At 33.3% G+C, this 18,835-nt stretch overlaps 1 non-coding gene across 1 annotated transcript; it reads left to right on the plus strand.

Moving 5' to 3' along the window:
• Positions 1-13,361: 13,361 nt before the first annotated feature.
• Positions 13,362-13,468, plus strand: LOC139895075 (small nucleolar RNA R71). Its single transcript, XR_011775544.1, has one exon. It is a non-coding gene; the product is annotated as a small nucleolar RNA R71 (small nucleolar RNA).
• The last annotated feature ends 5,367 nt before the right edge of the window (positions 13,469-18,835 follow it).

An 18,835-nucleotide genomic window follows, 5' to 3' on the forward strand; every position in this document is an offset into this window, starting at 1 on the left:
TTCATGCTAGTTGCCAAATGATGATTCCCACATGTGTTAGGTGACTCACATGGGCTGCTAAGAGCTGATCATTGGAGTGTATATACCAATAGTACATACATTTAAAAGCTGTGTATTGTACAAGTACGAATACGGGTGCATACGAGTAGAATTATTGATGAAACTGAACGAGGATGTAATTGTAAGAATTTTTATTAAGTAGAAGTATTTTGATAAGTGTCTTGAAGTCTTTCAAAAGTGTATGAATACATATTAAAACACTACATGTATATACATTTTAACTGAGTCGTTAAGTCATCGTTAGTCGTTACAAGTAAGTGTTGTTTTGAAACCTTTAGGTTAACGATCTTGTTAAATGTTGTTAACCCAATGTTTATAATATTAAATGAGATTTTAAATTATTATATTATCATGATATTATGATATATTAATATATCTTAATATGATATATACATTTAAATGTCATTACAACGATAATCGTTACATATATGTCTCGTTTCGAAATCCTTAAGTTAGTAGTCTTGTTTTTACTTATGTAGTTCATTGTTAATACACTTAATGATAAATTTAATTATCATATTATCATGTTATATATAATATAACAATGTATTAATATGCTTCATATATATTTAGTAAGACGTGGTTATAACGATAATCGTTATATGTATCGTTTCGAGTTTCATACGTCAATAGTCTCCTTTTTAAGTATATAACTTATTGTTACTATTTTTAATGAGATACTTGATGATCATTATATCATGTTAAACATATATATTTATTCATTTATGTATCATCATGTCATATACAACTTATAGCGTTCATGAATCATTGGTCAAACTGGGTAATCAGACGTTTACAAAATTTCCGTTTCAATTAACCAAGTCTTAACAAGTTTGATTGCTTAACATATTGGAAACATTTAATCATGAAAATATAGTTTTCATTAAACATATAATCATAGAAAGGTTCGGAAAAGTTCGGGTCACTACAGTACTTACTCGTTAAATAAATTTCGTCCCGAAATTTTAAGTGATTGGAGGTGTTGGCTCATCTTCTGGAAATAAGTGCGGGTACTTCTTCTTCATCTGATCTTCTCATTCCCAGGTGAACTCGGGTCCTCTACGAGCATTCTATTAAACCTTAACAACTGGTATCTTGTTTTGTTTAAGTCTTTTTACCTCACGATCCATTATTTCGACGGGTTCTTCGATGAATTGAAGTTTTTCGTTCATTTGGATTTTGTCTAATGGAATAGTGAGATCTTCTTTAGCAAAACATTTCTTCAAATTCGAGACGTGGAAAGTGTTATGTACAGCCACAAGTTGTTGAGGTAACTCAAGTCGGTAAGCTACTGGTCCGACACGATCAATAATCTTGAATGGTCCAATATACCTTGGATTTAATTTACCTCGTTTACCAAATCGAACAACGCCTTTCCAAGGTGCAACCTTAAGCATGACCATCTCTCCAATTTCAAATTCTATATATTTTCTTTTAATGTTGGCGTAGCTCTTTTGTCGACTCTGGGCGGTTTTCAATCTTTGTTGAATTTGGATGATTTTCTCGGTTGTTTCTTGTATTATCTCCGGAACCGTAATCTGTCTATCCCCCACTTCACTCCAACAAATCGGAGACATGCACTTTCTACCATAAAGTGCTTCAAACGGCGCCATCTCAATGCTTGAATGGTAGCTGTTGTTGTAGGAAAATTCTGCTAACGGTAGATGTCGATCCCAACTATTTCCGAAATCAATAACACAAGCTCGTAGCATGTCTTCAAGAATTTGTATCGTCCTTTCGCTCTGCCCATCAGTTTGTGGATGATAGGCAGTACTCATGTCTAGACGAGTTCCCAATGCTTGCTGTAATGTCTGCCAGAATCTTGAAATAAATCTGCCATCCCTATCAGAGATAATAGAGATTGGTATTCCATGTCTGGAGACGACTTCCTTCAAATACAGTCGTGTTAACTTCTCCATCTTGTCATCTTCTCTTATTGGCAGGAAGTGTGCTGACTTGGTGAGACGATCAACTATTACCCAAATAGTATCATAACCACTTGCAGTCCTTGGCAATTTAGTAATGAAATCCATGGTAATGTTTTCCAATTTCCATTCCGGGATTTCAGGTTGTTGTAGTAGACCTGATGGTTTCTGATGTTCAGCTTTGACCTTAGAACACGTCAAACATTCTCCTACATATTTAGCAATATCGGCTTTCATACCTGGCCACCAAAAATGTTTCTTAAGATCCTTGTACATCTTCCCCATTCCAGGATGTATTGAGTATCTGGTTTTATGAGCTTCTCTAAGTACCATTTCTCTCATATCTCCAAATTTTGGTACCCAAATTCTTTCAGCCCTATACCGGGTTCCGTCTTCCCGAATATTAAGATGCTTCTCCGATCCTTTGGGTATTTCATCCTTTAAATTTCCCTCTTTTAAAACTCCTTGTTGCGCCTCCTTTATTTGAGTAGTAAGGTTAATGTGAATCATTATATTCATAGATTTTACTCGAATGGGTTCTCTGTCCTTCCTGCTCAAGGCGTCGGCTACCACATTTGCCTTCCCCGGGTGGTAACGAATCTCAAAGTCGTAATCATTCAACAATTCAATCCACCTACGCTGCCTCATATTCAGTTGTTTCTGATTAAATATGTGTTGAAGACTTTTGTAGTCGGTATATATAATACTTTTGACCCCATATAAGTAGTGCCTCCAAGTCTTTAATGCAAAAACAACTGCGCCTAAATCCAAATCATGCGTCGTATAATTTTGTTCGTGAATCTTCAATTGTCTAGACGCATAAGCAATCACCTTCGTTCGTTGCATTAATACACAACCGAGACCTTGCTTTGATGCGTCACAATAAATCACAAAATCATCATTCCCTTCAGGCAATGACAATATAGGTGCCGTAGTTAGCTTTTTCTTCAATAACTGGAACGCTTTCTCTTGTTCATCCTTCCATTCAAATTTCTTCCCTTTATGCGTTAATGCAGTCAAGGGTTTTGCTATTCTGGAAAAGTCTTGGATGAACCTTCTGTAGTAACCAGCTAGTCCTAAAAACTGGCGTATGTATTTTGGAGTTTTCGGGGTTTCTCACTTTTCAACAGTTTCTATCTTTGCCGGATCCACCTTAATACCTTCTTTGTTTACTATGTGACCGAGGAATTGAACTTCTTCCAACCAAAATGCATACTTTGAAAACTTAGCGTACAATTCTTCCTTCCTCAATACCTCTAACACCTTTCTCAAATGTTCACCGTGTTCTTGGTCATTCTTTGAGTAAATAAGTATGTCATCAATGAAAACAATGACAAACTTGTCAAGGTATGGTCCACACACTCGGTTCATAAGGTCCATGAACACAGCTGGTGCATTAGTTAAACCAAACGGCATGACCATAAACTCGTAATGACCGTAACGTGTTCTGAAAGCAGTCTTTGGAATATCATCTTCTTTCACCCGCATTTGATGATACCCGGAACGTAAGTCAATCTTTGACTAAACAGACGAGCCTTGTAGTTGATCAAATAAGTCGTCAATTCTCGGCAGTGGATAACGGTTTTAGATGGTAAGTTTGTTCAACTCTCTGTAGTCAATACACAACCTAAATGTACCATCTTTCTTCTTGACAAACAAAACAGGAGCTCCCCACGGTGATGTGCTTGGTCGAATGAAACCACACTCTAAAAGTTCTTGTAATTGGCTTTGCAGTTCTTTCATCTCGCTGGGTGCGAGTCTGTAAGGAGCACGAGCTATTGGTGCAGCTCCTGGTACAAGATCTATTTGAAATTCAACGGATCGATGTGGGGGTAATCCCGGTAATTCTTTCGGAAATACATTGGAAAATTCTTTTGCGACGGGAACATCATTGATGCTCTTTTCTTCAGTTTGTACTTTCTCGACGTGTGCTAGAACAGCATAGCAACCTTTTCTTATTAGTTTTTGTGCCTTCAAATTACTAATAAGATGTAGCTTCGTGTTGCCCTTTTCTCCGTACACCATTAAGGGTTTTCCTTTTTCTCGTATAATGCGAATTGCATTTTTGTAACAAACGATCTCTGCTTTCACTTCTTTCAACCAGTCCATACCGATTATCACATCAAAACTCCCTAACTCTACTGGTATCAAGTCAATCTTAAATGTTTCGCTAACCAGTTTAATTTCTCGATTCCGACATATATTATCTGCTGAAATTAATTTACCATTTGCTAATTCGAGTAAAAATTTACTATCCAAAGGCGTCAATGGACAGCTTAATTTAGCACAAAAATCTCTACTCATATAGCTTCTATCCGCACCCGAATCAAATAAAACGTAAGCATATTTATTGTCAATAAGAAACGTACCCGTAACAAGCTCCAGGTCTTCCTGTGCCTCTGCCGCATTAATATTGAAAACTCTTCCACGGACTTGTCCATTCGTGTTCTTCTGGTTCGGGCAATTTCTAATAATGTGGCCCGGTTTTCCACATTTATAACAAACTACAATGGCATAACTTGCTCCGTCACTACTTGCTCCGCCATTACTCGTTCCGACACCATTTGTTCCTTTCGTTCTGTTAACCCCTGGTCCGTAGACCTCACACTTCGCTGCGCTATGACCATTTCTTTTACACTTGTTGCAAAATTTGGTGCAGAACCCCGAGTGATACTTTTCACACCTTTGGCATAGCTGCTTCTGATTGTTGTTGTTGTTGCGGTTATTATTGTTGTTGGGATGATTGTTGTAGTTGCTGCTGCTATTGTTGTTGTTGGGCCGTTTGTTGTAGTTGCGATTGATGTTGCGATTGTTGAGATAGTTGTTGCGATTATTGTTGTAATTGCTGTTGTTGTTGTATTGGTGATTCTTATCACCGTTTTCCTCCCACTTTCTTTTGACTTGCTTCACATTGGCCTCTTCAGCTGTCTATTCTTTAATTCTTTCCTCAATCTGGTTCACTAGTTTGTGAGCCATTCTACATGCCTGTTGTATGGAGGCGGGCTCGTGTGAACTTATATCTTCTTGGATTCTTTCCGGTAATCCTTTCACAAACGCGTCGATCTTCTCTTCCTCATCTTCGAACGCTCCCGGACACAATAGGCACAATTCTGTGAATCGTCTTTCGTACATGGTAATATCAAATCCTTGGGTTCGTAACCCTCTAAGTTCTATCTTGAGCTTATTAACCTCGGTTCTGGGATGGTATTTCTCGTTCATCAAGTGCTTGAATGCTGACCACGGTAGTGCGTACGCATCAACTTGTCCCACTTGCTCTAGATAGGTATTCCACCATGTTAACGCAGAACCTGTGAAGGTATGCGTAGCGTACTTCACTTTGTCCTCTTCAGTACACTTACTTATGGCAAACACCGATTCGACCTTCTCGGTCCACCGTTTCAATCCGATCAGTCCTCCGGTTCCATCAAATTCCAAAGGTTTGAAGGCAGTGAATTCTCTGTAGGTGCATCCTACACGATTTCCTGTACTGCTAGATCCAAGGTTATTGTTGGTATGTAGTGCAGCCTGTACTGAGGCTATGTTTGAAGCTAGAAAAGTACGGAATTCCTCTTCATTCATATTCACGGTGTGTCGAGTAGTCGGTGCCATTTCATTCAAAATAGTCAAATGGAACAAGTTAATCATACAGAATATTAAGAGTAGTTAATAGTATTTCGTAGCATAATATGAACTCATTTATAAAAGCTTTTTCTTCATATTAGCGTTTTATAAGTTTAAATTCGGGTAGTACCTACCCGTTATGTTCATACTTAGTAGCTAATATACAATTCAATTACTACAATTCTATATGAAAAACTGATTATAATAATATTTCGCGTTCAAACTTTTATACAATATTTTACAAACTTACAATACCGCTTATTTTACATAAAGCATGAAATATAGCACACAATAACTTTGATACAAGATAGTTGTGAAGATAATTCTAGCTAGTACACAAGTCGTTCAGCAAAGGCAATAAAGACACGTAATTCATACGTCCAGAAACAAGTCATGCATTCTGGTTTTACTAGGACTACTTCCCATCCTTGGTCTTGTGGAGCATAACCGTTATGGCCGTTGATAAGACAGCGTGTTGTAACGTCGTCAAAGGGACGAGGGTTACTTAATATCCAACAGTCCCTTAACAATCTAAAAACCTCATTTCTTACTCCAATTACCGACTCCGTCACTTGTGAGAACGTTTTATTTAATAGTTGTAGCCCGATGTTCTTGTTCTCACTTTGGTGAGAAGCGAACATTACTAAACCGTAAGCATAACATGCTTCTTTATGTTGCATGTTAGCCGCTTTTTCTAAATCACGAAGTCCTATATTCGGATATATTGAATCAAAATAATTTCTTAACCCATTGCGTAAAATAGCATTTGGGTTCCCCGCAATATATGCGTCAAAGTAAACACATCGTAACTTATGGATTTTCCAATGTGATATCCCCCATATTTCGAACGAAAGCCTTTTATAAACCAAGGAATTCTTGGAACGTTCTTCGAATGTCTTACAAACTGATCTCGCCTTAAATAGTTGTGCCGAGGAATTCTGACCGACTCTAGACAAGATTTCATCAATCATGTCTCCGGGTAGGTCTCTTAAAATATTGGGTTGTCTATCCATTTTGTGTTTTTATACTGTAAAATAGACAAGAGTTAGATTCATAAAAAAATACTTATTAATACAAGCAATTTTTACATATATCATAAAGCATAAGCACACTATATTACATATATTACACCACACGAATACAACTATCTTATTCCGACTCGCTCGTTTCTTCGTCTTCGGTTTTGGTTCGTTTTGCCAAGTTTCTAGGGATATATGATGTTCCCCTAATACGAGCCGTCATTTTCCACATTGGTTTAGAAAAACCTGGTGGTTTAGAGGTTCCCGGGTTATTGTCACAACTTAAGAAATACGGGTGTTGATGATACATATAAAGTTCAGCGGGTTTGGAATCAAATTTCTCTATTTTTATGCCCTTTCCCTTATTGTTCTCTTTTGACTTATTAAATTGTGTTGGGGTAATTTCTATAGCATCATCGGAATCCTTGTCGGGATCCGATTCATCGGAGAATTGGTAATCCTCCCAATACTTTGCTTCCTTGGCGGAAACACCATTGACCATAATTAACTTTGTTCGGTTGGTTGAGGATTTTCTTAACCGTTTTATTATTTCCCCCACTGGTTCTATTTCTTCTTCCGGTTTCGATTCTTCTTCCGGTTCCGACTCTTCTTCCGGTTCTTCTTCGGGAACTTGTGAATCAGTCCACGAATCATTCCAATTTACATTTGACTCTTCTTTATTATTAGGTGAGTCAATGGGATTTGTGCTAGAGGTAGACATCTATCACACAATATCAAACATGTTAAGAGATTAATATATCGCATAACATATACATGTTAATAATATATAGTTTCCAACAAAAATGTTAAGCAATCATTTTTAATGAAAACACGGTCGAAGTCCAGACTCACTAATGCATCCTAACAAACTCGATAAGACACACTAATGCAAATTTCTGGTTCTCTAAGACCAACTCTCGGATACCAACTAAAATGTCCCGTTCATATTGATTATAAACGTTCCATATTAATTGATTTCGTTGCGAGGTTTTGACCTCTATATGAGACGTTTTTCAAAGACTGCATTCATTTTTAAAACAACCATAACCTTTATTTTATCAATAAAGGTTTCAAAAGCATTACGTAGATTATCAAATAATGATAATCTAAAATATACTGTTTACACACGACCATTACATAATGGTTTACAATAGAAATATATTACATCGACATATGTTTCTTGAATGCAGTTTTTACATAATATCATACAAACATGGACTCCAAATCTTGTCCTTATTTTAGTATGCAACAGCGGAAGCTCTTAATATTCACCTGAGAATAAACATGCTTTAAACGTCAACAAAAATGTTGGTGAGTTATAGGTTTAACCTATATATTATCAAATCATAATAATAGACCACAAGATTTCATATTTCAATACACATCCCATACATAGAGATAAAAATCATTCATATGGTGAACACCTGGTAACCGACATTAACAAAATGCATATATAAGAATATCCCCATCATTCTGGGACACCCTTCGGATATGATATAAATTTCGAAGTACTAAAGCATCCGGTACTTTGGATGGGGTTTGTTAGGCCCAATAGATCTATCTTTAGGATTCGCGTCAATTAGGGTGTCTGTTCCCTAATTCTTAGATTACCAGACTTAATAAAAAGGGGCATATTCGATTTCGATAATTCAACCATAGAATGTAGTTTCACGTACTTGTGTCTATTTTGTAAATCATTTATAAAACCTGCATGTATTCTCATCCCAAAAATGTTAGATTTTAAAAGTGGGACTATAACTCACTTTCACAGATTTTTACTTCGTTGGGAAGTAAGACTTGGCCACTGGTTGATTCACGAACCTATAACAATATATACATATATATCAAAGTATGTTCAAAATATATTTACAACACTTTTAATATATTTTGATGTTTTAAGTTTATTAAGTCAGCTGTCCTCGTTAGTAACCTACAACTAGTTGTCCACAGTTAGATGTACAGAAATAAATCGATAAATAGTATCTTGAATCAATCCACGACCCAGTGTATACGTATTTCAGTATTGATCACAACTCAAACTATATATATTTTGGAATCAACCTCAATCCTGTATAGCTAACTCCAACATTCACATATAGAGTGTCTATGGTTGTTCCGAACTATATATAGATGTGTCGACATGATAGGTCAAAACATTGTATACGTGTCTATGGTATCTCAAGATTACATAATATACAATACAAGTTGATTAAGTTATGGTTGGAATAGATTTGTTACCAATTTTCACGTAGCTAAAATGAGAAAAATTATCCAATCTTGTTTTACCCATAACTTCTTCATTTTAAATCCGTTTTGAGTCAATCAAATTGCTATAGTTTCATATTGAACTCTATTTTATGAATCTAAATAGAAAAAGTATAGGTTTATAGTCGGAAAAATAAGTTACAAGTCGTTTTTGTAAAGGTAGTCATTTTAGTCGAAAAAACGACGTCTAGATGACCATTTTAGAAAACATACTTCCACTTTGAGTTTAACCATAATTTTTGGATATAGTTTCATGTTCATAATAAAAATCATTTTCCCAGAATAACAACTTTTAAATCAAAGTTTATCATAGTTTTTAATTAACTAACCCAAAACAGCCCGTGGTGTTACTACGACGGCGTAAATCCGGTTTTACGGTGTTTTTCGTGTTTCCAGGTTTTAAATCATTAAGTTAGCATATCATATAGATATAGAACATGTGTTTAGTTGATTTTAAAAGTCAAGTTAGAAGGATTAACTTTTATTTGCGAACAAGTTTAGAATTAACTAAACTATGTTCTAGTGATTACAAGTTTAAACCTTCGAATAAGATAGCTTTATATGTATGAATCAAATGATGTTATGAACATCATTACTACCTCAAGTTCCTTGGATAAACCTACTGGAAATGAGAAAAATAGATCTAGCTTCAAAGAATCCTTGGATGGCTCGAAGTTCTTGAAGCAGAATCATGACACGAAAACAAGTTCAAGTAAGATCATCACTTGAAATAAGATTGTTATAGTTATAGAAATTGAACCAAAGTTTGAATATGAATATTACCTTGTATTAGAATGATAACCTACTGTAAGAAACAAAGATTTCTTGAGGTTGGATGATCACCTTACAAGATTGGAAGTGAGCTAGCAAACTTGAAAGTATTCTTGATTTTATGTAACTAGAACTTGTAGAATTTATGAAGAACACTTAGAACTTGAAGATAGAACTTGAGAGAGGATCAATTAGATGAAGAAAATTGAAGAATGAAAGTGTTTGTAGGTGTTTTTGGTCGTTGGTGTATGGATTAGATATAAAGGATATGTAATTTTTTTTTCATGTAAATAAGTCATGAATGATTACTCATATTTTTGTAATTTTATGAGATATTTCATGATAGTTGCCAAATAATGGTTCCCACATGTGTTAGGTGACTCATATGGGCTGCTAAGAGCTGATCATTTGAGTGTATATACCAATAGTACATACATTTAAAAGCTGTGTATTGTACGAGTACGAATACGGGTGCATACGAGTAGAATTGTTGATGAAACTGAACGAGGATGTAATTGTAAGCATTTTTGTTAAGTAGAAGTATTTTGATAAGTGTCTTGAAGTCTTTCAAAAGTGTATGAATACATATTAAAACACTACATGTATATACATTTTAACTGAGTCGTTAAGTCATCGTTAGTCGTTACATGTAAGTGTTGTTTTGAAACCTTTAGGTTAACGATCTTGTTAAATGTTGTTAACCCAATGTTTATAATATCAAATGAGATTTTAAATTATTATATTATCATGATATTATGATATATTAATATATCTTAATATGATATATACATTTAAATGTCGTTACAACGATAATCGTTACATATATGTCTCGTTTCGAAATCCTTAAGTTAGTAGTCTTGTTTTTACTTATGTAGTTCATTGTTAATATACTTAATGATATATTTAATTATCATATTATCATGTTATATATAATATTACAATGTATTAATATGCTTCATATATATTTAGTAAGACGTGGTTATAACGATAATCGTTATATGTATCGTTTCGAGTTTCATACGTCAATAGTCTCCTTTTTAAGTATATAACTTATTGTTACTATTTTTAATGAGATACTTGATGATCATTATATCATGTTAAACATATATATTTATTCATTTATGTATCATCATGTCATATACAACTTATAGCGTTCGTGAATCATTGGTCAAACTGGGTAATCAGACGTTTATAAAATTTCCGTTTCAATTAACCAAGTCTTAACAAGTTTGATTGCTTAACATGTTGGAAACATTTAATCATGTAAATATAGTTTTCATTAAACATATAATCATAAAAAGGTTCAGAAAAGTTCGGGTCACTACAAAAAACACCTACAAACACTTTCATTCTTCAATTTTCTTCATCTAATTGATCTCTCTCAAGTTCTAACTTCAAGTTCTAAGTGTTCTTCATAAATTCTACAAGTTCTAGTTACATAAAATCAAGAATACTTTTAAGTTTGCTAGCTCACTTCCAATCTTGTAAGGTGATCATCCAACCTCAAGAAATCTTTGTTTCTTACAGTAGGTTATCATTCTAATACAAGGTAATAATCATATTCAAACTTTGGTTCAATTTCTATAACTATAACAATCTTATTTCAAGTGATGATCTTACTTGAACTTGTTTTCGTGTCATGATTCTGCTTCAACAACTTCGAGCCATCCAAGGATTCGTTGAAGCTAGATCCATTTTTCTCTTTTCCAGTAGGTTTATCCAAGGAACTTAAGGTAGTAATGATGTTCATAACATCATTCGATTCATACATAAAAAGTTATCATATTCGAAGTGGTAAACTAGTAATCACTAGAACATAGTTTAGTTAATTCTAAACTTGTTCGCAACTAAAGTTAATCCTTCTAACTAAACTTTTAAAATCAACTATACACATGATCTATATCTATATGATATGTTAACTTAATGATTTAAAACCCGGAAACACGATAAACACCATAAAACCGGATTTACGCCGTCGTAGTTACAACCGGGGGCTGTTTTGGTTTGGATAATTAAAAACTATGAAAAACTTTGATTTAAAAGCAATACTTCTGGAAAAATGATTTTTCTTATGAACATGAAACCATATCCAAAAATCATGGTTAAACTCAAAGTGAAAGTATGTTTTTCAAAACAGTCATCAAGATGTCGTTCTTTCGACGGAAATGACTACCTCTTTCAAAAACGACTTGTAACTTGTATTTCCGACTATAAACCTATACCTTTTCTGTTAAGTTTCATAAAGTAAATTTCAATACGAAACCGTGGCCGCTTAAATCACTCAAAACGGATTAGAAACGAAGAAATGGCGAGCAAAACAAAATTGGTAAAAACTACTCATTTTAGCTACGTGAAAATTGGTAACAAATCTATTCCAACCATAACTTAATCAACTTGTATTGTATATTATGTAATCTTGAGATACCATAGACACGTATACAATATTTCGACCTATCATGTCGACACATCTATATATATTTCGGAACAACCATAGACACTCTATATGTGAATGTTGGAGTTAGCTATACAGGGTTGAGGTTGATTCCAAAATATATATAGTTTGAGTTGTGATCAATACTGAGATATGTATATACTGGGTCGTGGATTGATTCAAGATAATATATATATCGATTTATTTCTGTACATCTAACTGTGGACAACTAGTTGTAGGTTACTAACGAGGACAGCTGACTTAATAAACTTAAAACATCAAAATGTATTAAAAGTGTTGTAAATATATTTTGAACATACTTTGATATATATCTACATATTTGTTATAGGTTCGTGAATCGACCAGTGGCCAAGTCTTACTTCCCGACGAAGTAAAAAAATCTGTGAAAGTGAGTTATAGTCCCACTTTTAAAATCTAATATTTTTGGGATGAGAATACATGCAGGTTTTATAAATGATTTACAAAATAGACACAAGTACGTGAAACTACATTCTATGGTTAAATTATTGAAATCGAATATGCCCCTTTTTATTAAGTCTGGTAATCTAAGAATTAGGGAACAGACACCCTAATTGACGCGAATCCTAAAGATAGATCTATTGGGCCTAACAAACCCCATCCAAAGTACCAGATGCTTTAGTACTTCGAAATTTATATCATATCCGAAGGGTGTCCCGGAATGATGGGGATATTCTTAAATATGCATCTTGTTAATGTCGGTTACCAGGTGTTCACCATATGAATGATTTTTATCTCTATGTATGGGATGTGTATTGAAATATAAAATCTTGTGGTCTATTATTATGATTTGATAATATATAGGTTAAACCTATAACTCACCAACATTTTTGTTGACGTTTTAAGCATGTTTATTCTCAGGTGATTATTAAGAGCTTCCGCTGTCGCATACTTAAATAAGGACGAGATTTGGAGTCCATGCTTGTATGATATTGTGTAAAAACTGCATTCAAGAAACTTATTTCGTTGTAACATATTTGTATTGTAAACCATTATGTAATGGTCGCGTGTAAACAGGATATTTTAGATTATCATTATTTGATAATCTACGTAAAGCTTTTTAAACCTTTATTGATGAAATAAAGGTTATGGTTTGTTTTAAAATGAATGCAGTCTTTGAAAAACGTCTCATATAGAGGTCAAAACCTCGCAACGAAATCAATTAATATGGAACGTTTTTAATCAATAAGAACGGGACATTTCAATATTTGTACTATTTGATAAGTGTCTAAACCATGTTGCGGACATCCTCTTAACAATTTTTCAAATCTTGTCCACGCCTCATATAAAGTTTCATTTGGCTTTTGTGTGAATGTAACAATTTCTCCTTGAAGTCTCACGGCTTTAGATGCCGGAAAGAATTGTTTAAGAAATTTTTCAACTAAAACGTCCCATGTATCAATCGCCCCTTCAGGTAACGATTCTAACCAATCTTTGGCTTCTCCCTTTAAAGTCCAGGGAAATAGCATGAGATAGATCTGTTCATCCTCCTCTTCTCGAATTTTAAATAATGTACAGATCCTATTAAAGGTACGAAGATGTTCATTTGGATCTTCCTTCGGCGCACCACTAAATTGGCATTGATTAGTTACTATGTGTAGGATTTGTCCTTTGATTTCATAATCTGGCGCATTAATGTCTGGTTGAGTAATTGCATGACCTTGACCAGTGTGTTTAGCTCTCATTCGGTCTTCCATACTTAGGGGTTCCAGATTTTCCATGATTGAATTTGTTGAATCTGAATCACTAAGGAGTGATTTGTGGTTCAGGAGGAATGTGATGACCCGGAAATTTCTGACCAAATTTAAACTTAATCTTTAACGTTTCCGACACGATAAGCAAAGTCTATGAAGTTGAATCCTAAAATTCTTGAACTATTCAAATACCCTTCGATTGTTCTCAACGATTCGCGAACAAATATATGTAAATAGATACATTTATATACTATAACTTGAAAACGTAACAAAGTGTTATGAAAACGATACTGTGCATTAACCTTATTGGTTTGATTATCTGATTGATATATTTAACTACGGAGTTAAAAGATTATGCCAAACGATTGAATTAAAAGATATTTATTGAGTCCCTTAAAGATTATGATATTATTACGAGTCTCTATTGTGAGGTCCACGTTGATTTGGGAAATCGTTCATTTTTAATGATATTCGAAATAAATGGTAAAGTCTTTGTTTAAATAACGTAATTTGGAGACATACTATAATAAGGAATATTAACTGTTGGAATTAGATATATGAATAACTTGTGATATGTATTTTAAAATGTATATATTAATATTGAAAATATATAAAATATAATATTAAACTGGTCATAAAACGAATTGTTATTATATATATATATATATATATATATATATATATATATATATATATATATATATATATATATATATATATATTGCAAATAGCGAGACAATGATTTATAGAAGTAAATGACCAAAACACTCGAAAGTTTAAGATATACTTTGAGTGGTATAGTTTAGGGATAATTTAAGGCTATATTTTGACAAAGGTACGTGACACGAAACGTAAAATGCAAGTTTTCTAAGCGTATGAAAATGCATTCGAGAAACTGGAACCGGGACATGAGTCGAGTGATGACGTACGACTTATCGGAACAAAAATTACAAGTCAACTATGCACGTGAATTTAATATAATATATAATTAATTATTTAAATTAAATATATTATATATATTATATAAAAATATGTCGACAAGCTAAAAGTTAAACAAATGTGAGCTGGATCAGAGGGCCATGCGATCACATGGCCTTGATGTCCAAAAACCATGCGATCGCATGGTGGGCTGGGACAAGTCAGGTACTATAAAATGCGAAGCCTGGTGATCGAATTCAATATATATTTCATCAATCTATCTCTTGCTCAGTATTATATTTATATATTATTATTATTATTATTATTATTATTATTATTATTATTATTATTATTATTATTATTATTATTATTATTAAGATTAATATTATTATTAATCTTATTATTATTATTATTATTAGTATTATTTTTAGTAATATTATTACATAAAATATTACGACGAGGTTATGAGTGTGTCACTTTCAAAATGGGTTTTCAAGCGGGATAGAGCTAAGGAAACTTTGGGTTATAGCTATGAAGGTTATGGGTAATATTCATGGGTACTATTCGCAAGTCAAACCTAGTGTTTATCATCTCCGTTGTGTCTACGTACTTTCCTGCAATATTGAATCACAATATTGATACGTGAGCATTCATATCTTATCTTTTATATATTAACTAGTTAAAGACCCGCGAATTCGCGGGATTCTTGAAAGAATTTTGTTAAAGAAAAGTATAAACAGATTTTTATAATTTATAATGTTATAAATAAATGAACGTTATATAACTATAATGTTAATATAGGTATAACGTTTAAGACCCACAAAATTTGCAGATTTTGGACATGATTAATTTTTTAAGCAAGACCAAATTTCATACGTAGTATCTTGATACAAATGTTTTCCAATACGAATGCATATTTAATTAGTCAATAAGTAAGATGAATCAAGTGATATTGCTATACAATAATCGATTAAACAACAGGAGATAGTGATAGTGGTGTATATGACCCAACCGTCACCTCAAAGACGTAAGATATAGCATGTTGAAATAGTCTTCTTGTTTCTTCATTCATACTTAAATAATAGTTTTATTTGACTTGAAAAGTAGGGCATTAAACAAATACAACATCAACAATTTATATCATGAGAATCCTGCAACCCATTCAGTTATATCTATATCAGATAAAGCTTCATTCAAGGTTGCCTCTCTCTACTAATCATATACAAAACAAAAAAGTTAAGCACCATCACACATGTTATCGGTTTACAACAATTAAACATATCCAATAACAGGAAAATAAGAAGGAATGAAGGATATAATATTTTCCAAACTGAAAACAAAAAAAAAAATGCTATAAACAAAACATTAAGCTTGTACTTTGAAAATTTAAAACTACCAAGAGTTGTACTAATAACCTGACATATCAAATCTTGTATGTTATGTATAAATCTAAATATGTACAACTTGTTATTGCTTTATTCAAAACCCACCCACTCTGTTATTGCTTTAACTGTGGTGGCGGAACCACTTTTTGTGGGCCTTTATTCCATTGGGATCAAACCCACTGCCAAGTAGGCTTGGACGGGTAAAACTCTTCCTAAGGATATTGGCTGAGACCAGAAAGCGTAAAAACAATATAAAAGAACGACAAAACTTCACTACACTCTTCTGTTATAAGATCACAAATATGTTTAGATTATTGGAAATATGGATAAAACATTGAACACCTTACCAACCGTATCATAAACTTAATATTGAATGGCATATTCAACGCCGCCTACAAAGACATAAAAATAATGCTAATAAGAGACCATCATATTAAAGGTCAAGTGTTACCTTGACTTCTTAATTGAATGACACCTACGTAGACAAAAAAATAATAATAAACTTGCTATTTTAGGGTCAATCGTTACCTTGTCAAAACTACTTGTCGAGTTCCAAAAAAAGTGAACTTGAAACAGCTGCAACTTGTGATTTAGTATAGATGTCTAATGCATTTTATCCGAAACCCACCCACTCTGAAAAAAATGAGACTAACACCTACTATCAGTGTATGCAGCTTACAAATGAAAATGAAGTTTTAAAATACTATAGAAGTATACAGTTGATTCACCTACCTGTTGGAATTTTCATAGATAACTCAACTTATGGTGGTTTCAATCTTCATATATGTATTTTACACTATGAACGTATAAACTTAAATTTAATTATGTGATTTGCATTAATATTTAAGCATTTGCATATGATTAAAGTTTGAAAGTAAAATGTGAAAGTAGCGCTTTACCACGATTTAGATGATTCCACCACCTGATGTATCTGGGTTGATTTTTTTTCACACAGTAGAGTAGTTGCAAATGACATATAAATGCACGTACGGTATGCTTGAAGTTAGGTATCGATCTGCATTAAGGTAATTTGAAACATCAGTGTCAAGCGATTCATATAACTACTACAGTACATAATCTGCCTACTCTCCTTTAGAAACCATGTTCTTTGTAAAACCCAATGTACTAAAAAGTTAAAAACACTAAGAAAACCCCACAAACATTAATCTTTTATAGGTACTCATTAAAGTAAATGAATCAGCCAATTTTATTTTTAACGTATGTAAAGATTTAAACTTTAGAGCTTTTATTTATTACCCACTTGTTTTGTAGGTTTTGAACAATGAGGACTTATAAAAGATAAACTCCCACTTAATATTTCTTATTTTTTAGAGGTATCATTGTAAATATTAATCATTTAACACCATTTATACATATAAAGACTAAAACTTTGCAGGTTTAACTCATTACACACTTGGTTATCATCTTTAAAAGTTAAAAAGAATAAAAATTGTTAAAAAAAATTACCCGATCAAAACCCATTGGAACATTCGTTTGCTATTTTTTGCGTTTATGTGATTTGGTGACATATAAAACCGACTTCTTCCCACATGAAGTGTTAGATAACACCTTCTTTGTCGATTATAAATAGCCCTCTCAATGCGATCCTCTGAAACAGCAAGTGGGCACACATTTTGTACACTAAATTTGAAAACCACCACTTTGACCTTTAAGATGAATGCGTACCTAGTCATCAGTCAACACATTCAAAAGTTTCATGATTGATTTTGTCACATCAGAGACCATTTGATAATTAAGATCACCATTACCACCTCTTTCTATCTTTCTGAACCGATGCAAGCTGAAATAATTAAGATTTTTTTTAAATATCATAGTAACATCTTCATGACTAAAGCCTGACATTAAAATCACTTATGATCACATACACACTTACCAAAGATTAATAATAAAACTTGATTCGATCTGAGTATACAATAAACCAACACCTTAAAATGCAATGGTTGGAACCTGGGTCATATCATCGCGGATCTAAATATAATCAAAGACAATTATTTCAAAATCCCAATTGAAATCATCAATGATGAACGTACCTTGTAATCGGCAAAGTTCGCAATCGAGAATTGAATCGTATTGCAAATGATGAACGAAAGTAGGAATTGATTAGGTCGGGATTTAATTCACCAATCGTATTGCTAATTCGAAATTCAATAAAATGAGTGGGAGAAGAAGCGACAATCAAATCGTATGAGTGGAAGGGATTGAAACTGAATTTGAAGATTTAAGAACAACCCAATGTTTCAATAAAATTCTTCATATTGAAGATTTAAGAACAACCCAATGTTAATTCAATCATAACATATAAAACCCATAAAATATATAATACTTTATGATATAAAGCAAATACCTTTCTTTATGGCAACTGAAATTGAGGAAATATATCACATATAATTCGGAACCCATCTTCAGTTTCGATCAGAACAACAGCAAATGTTACCTGGTTGTTCAAAAATGAAAATCAGACGACAGTGGTTGCGTCGTGATGAGCATCGTATATCTATACCTGCATCTGTTAAACAACATTCCAAATAGATAAGAACAAAGTGTTGTAATCGCAGAAAAATAGGGACGCAAATTTGATTAGGATTAAATCTGCTGTATAGATTGAATCGCTTGTGAAGAATCGCGTGGAAGAAATCGAGTTCTTCAGATCCCGTTGCATCGATTTTAAATAATGGGATGTGGGTAT

This window comes from Rutidosis leptorrhynchoides, chromosome 2 (assembly GCF_046630445.1).
Source record: "Rutidosis leptorrhynchoides isolate AG116_Rl617_1_P2 chromosome 2, CSIRO_AGI_Rlap_v1, whole genome shotgun sequence".
NCBI lineage: Eukaryota > Viridiplantae > Streptophyta > Magnoliopsida > Asterales > Asteraceae > Rutidosis > Rutidosis leptorrhynchoides.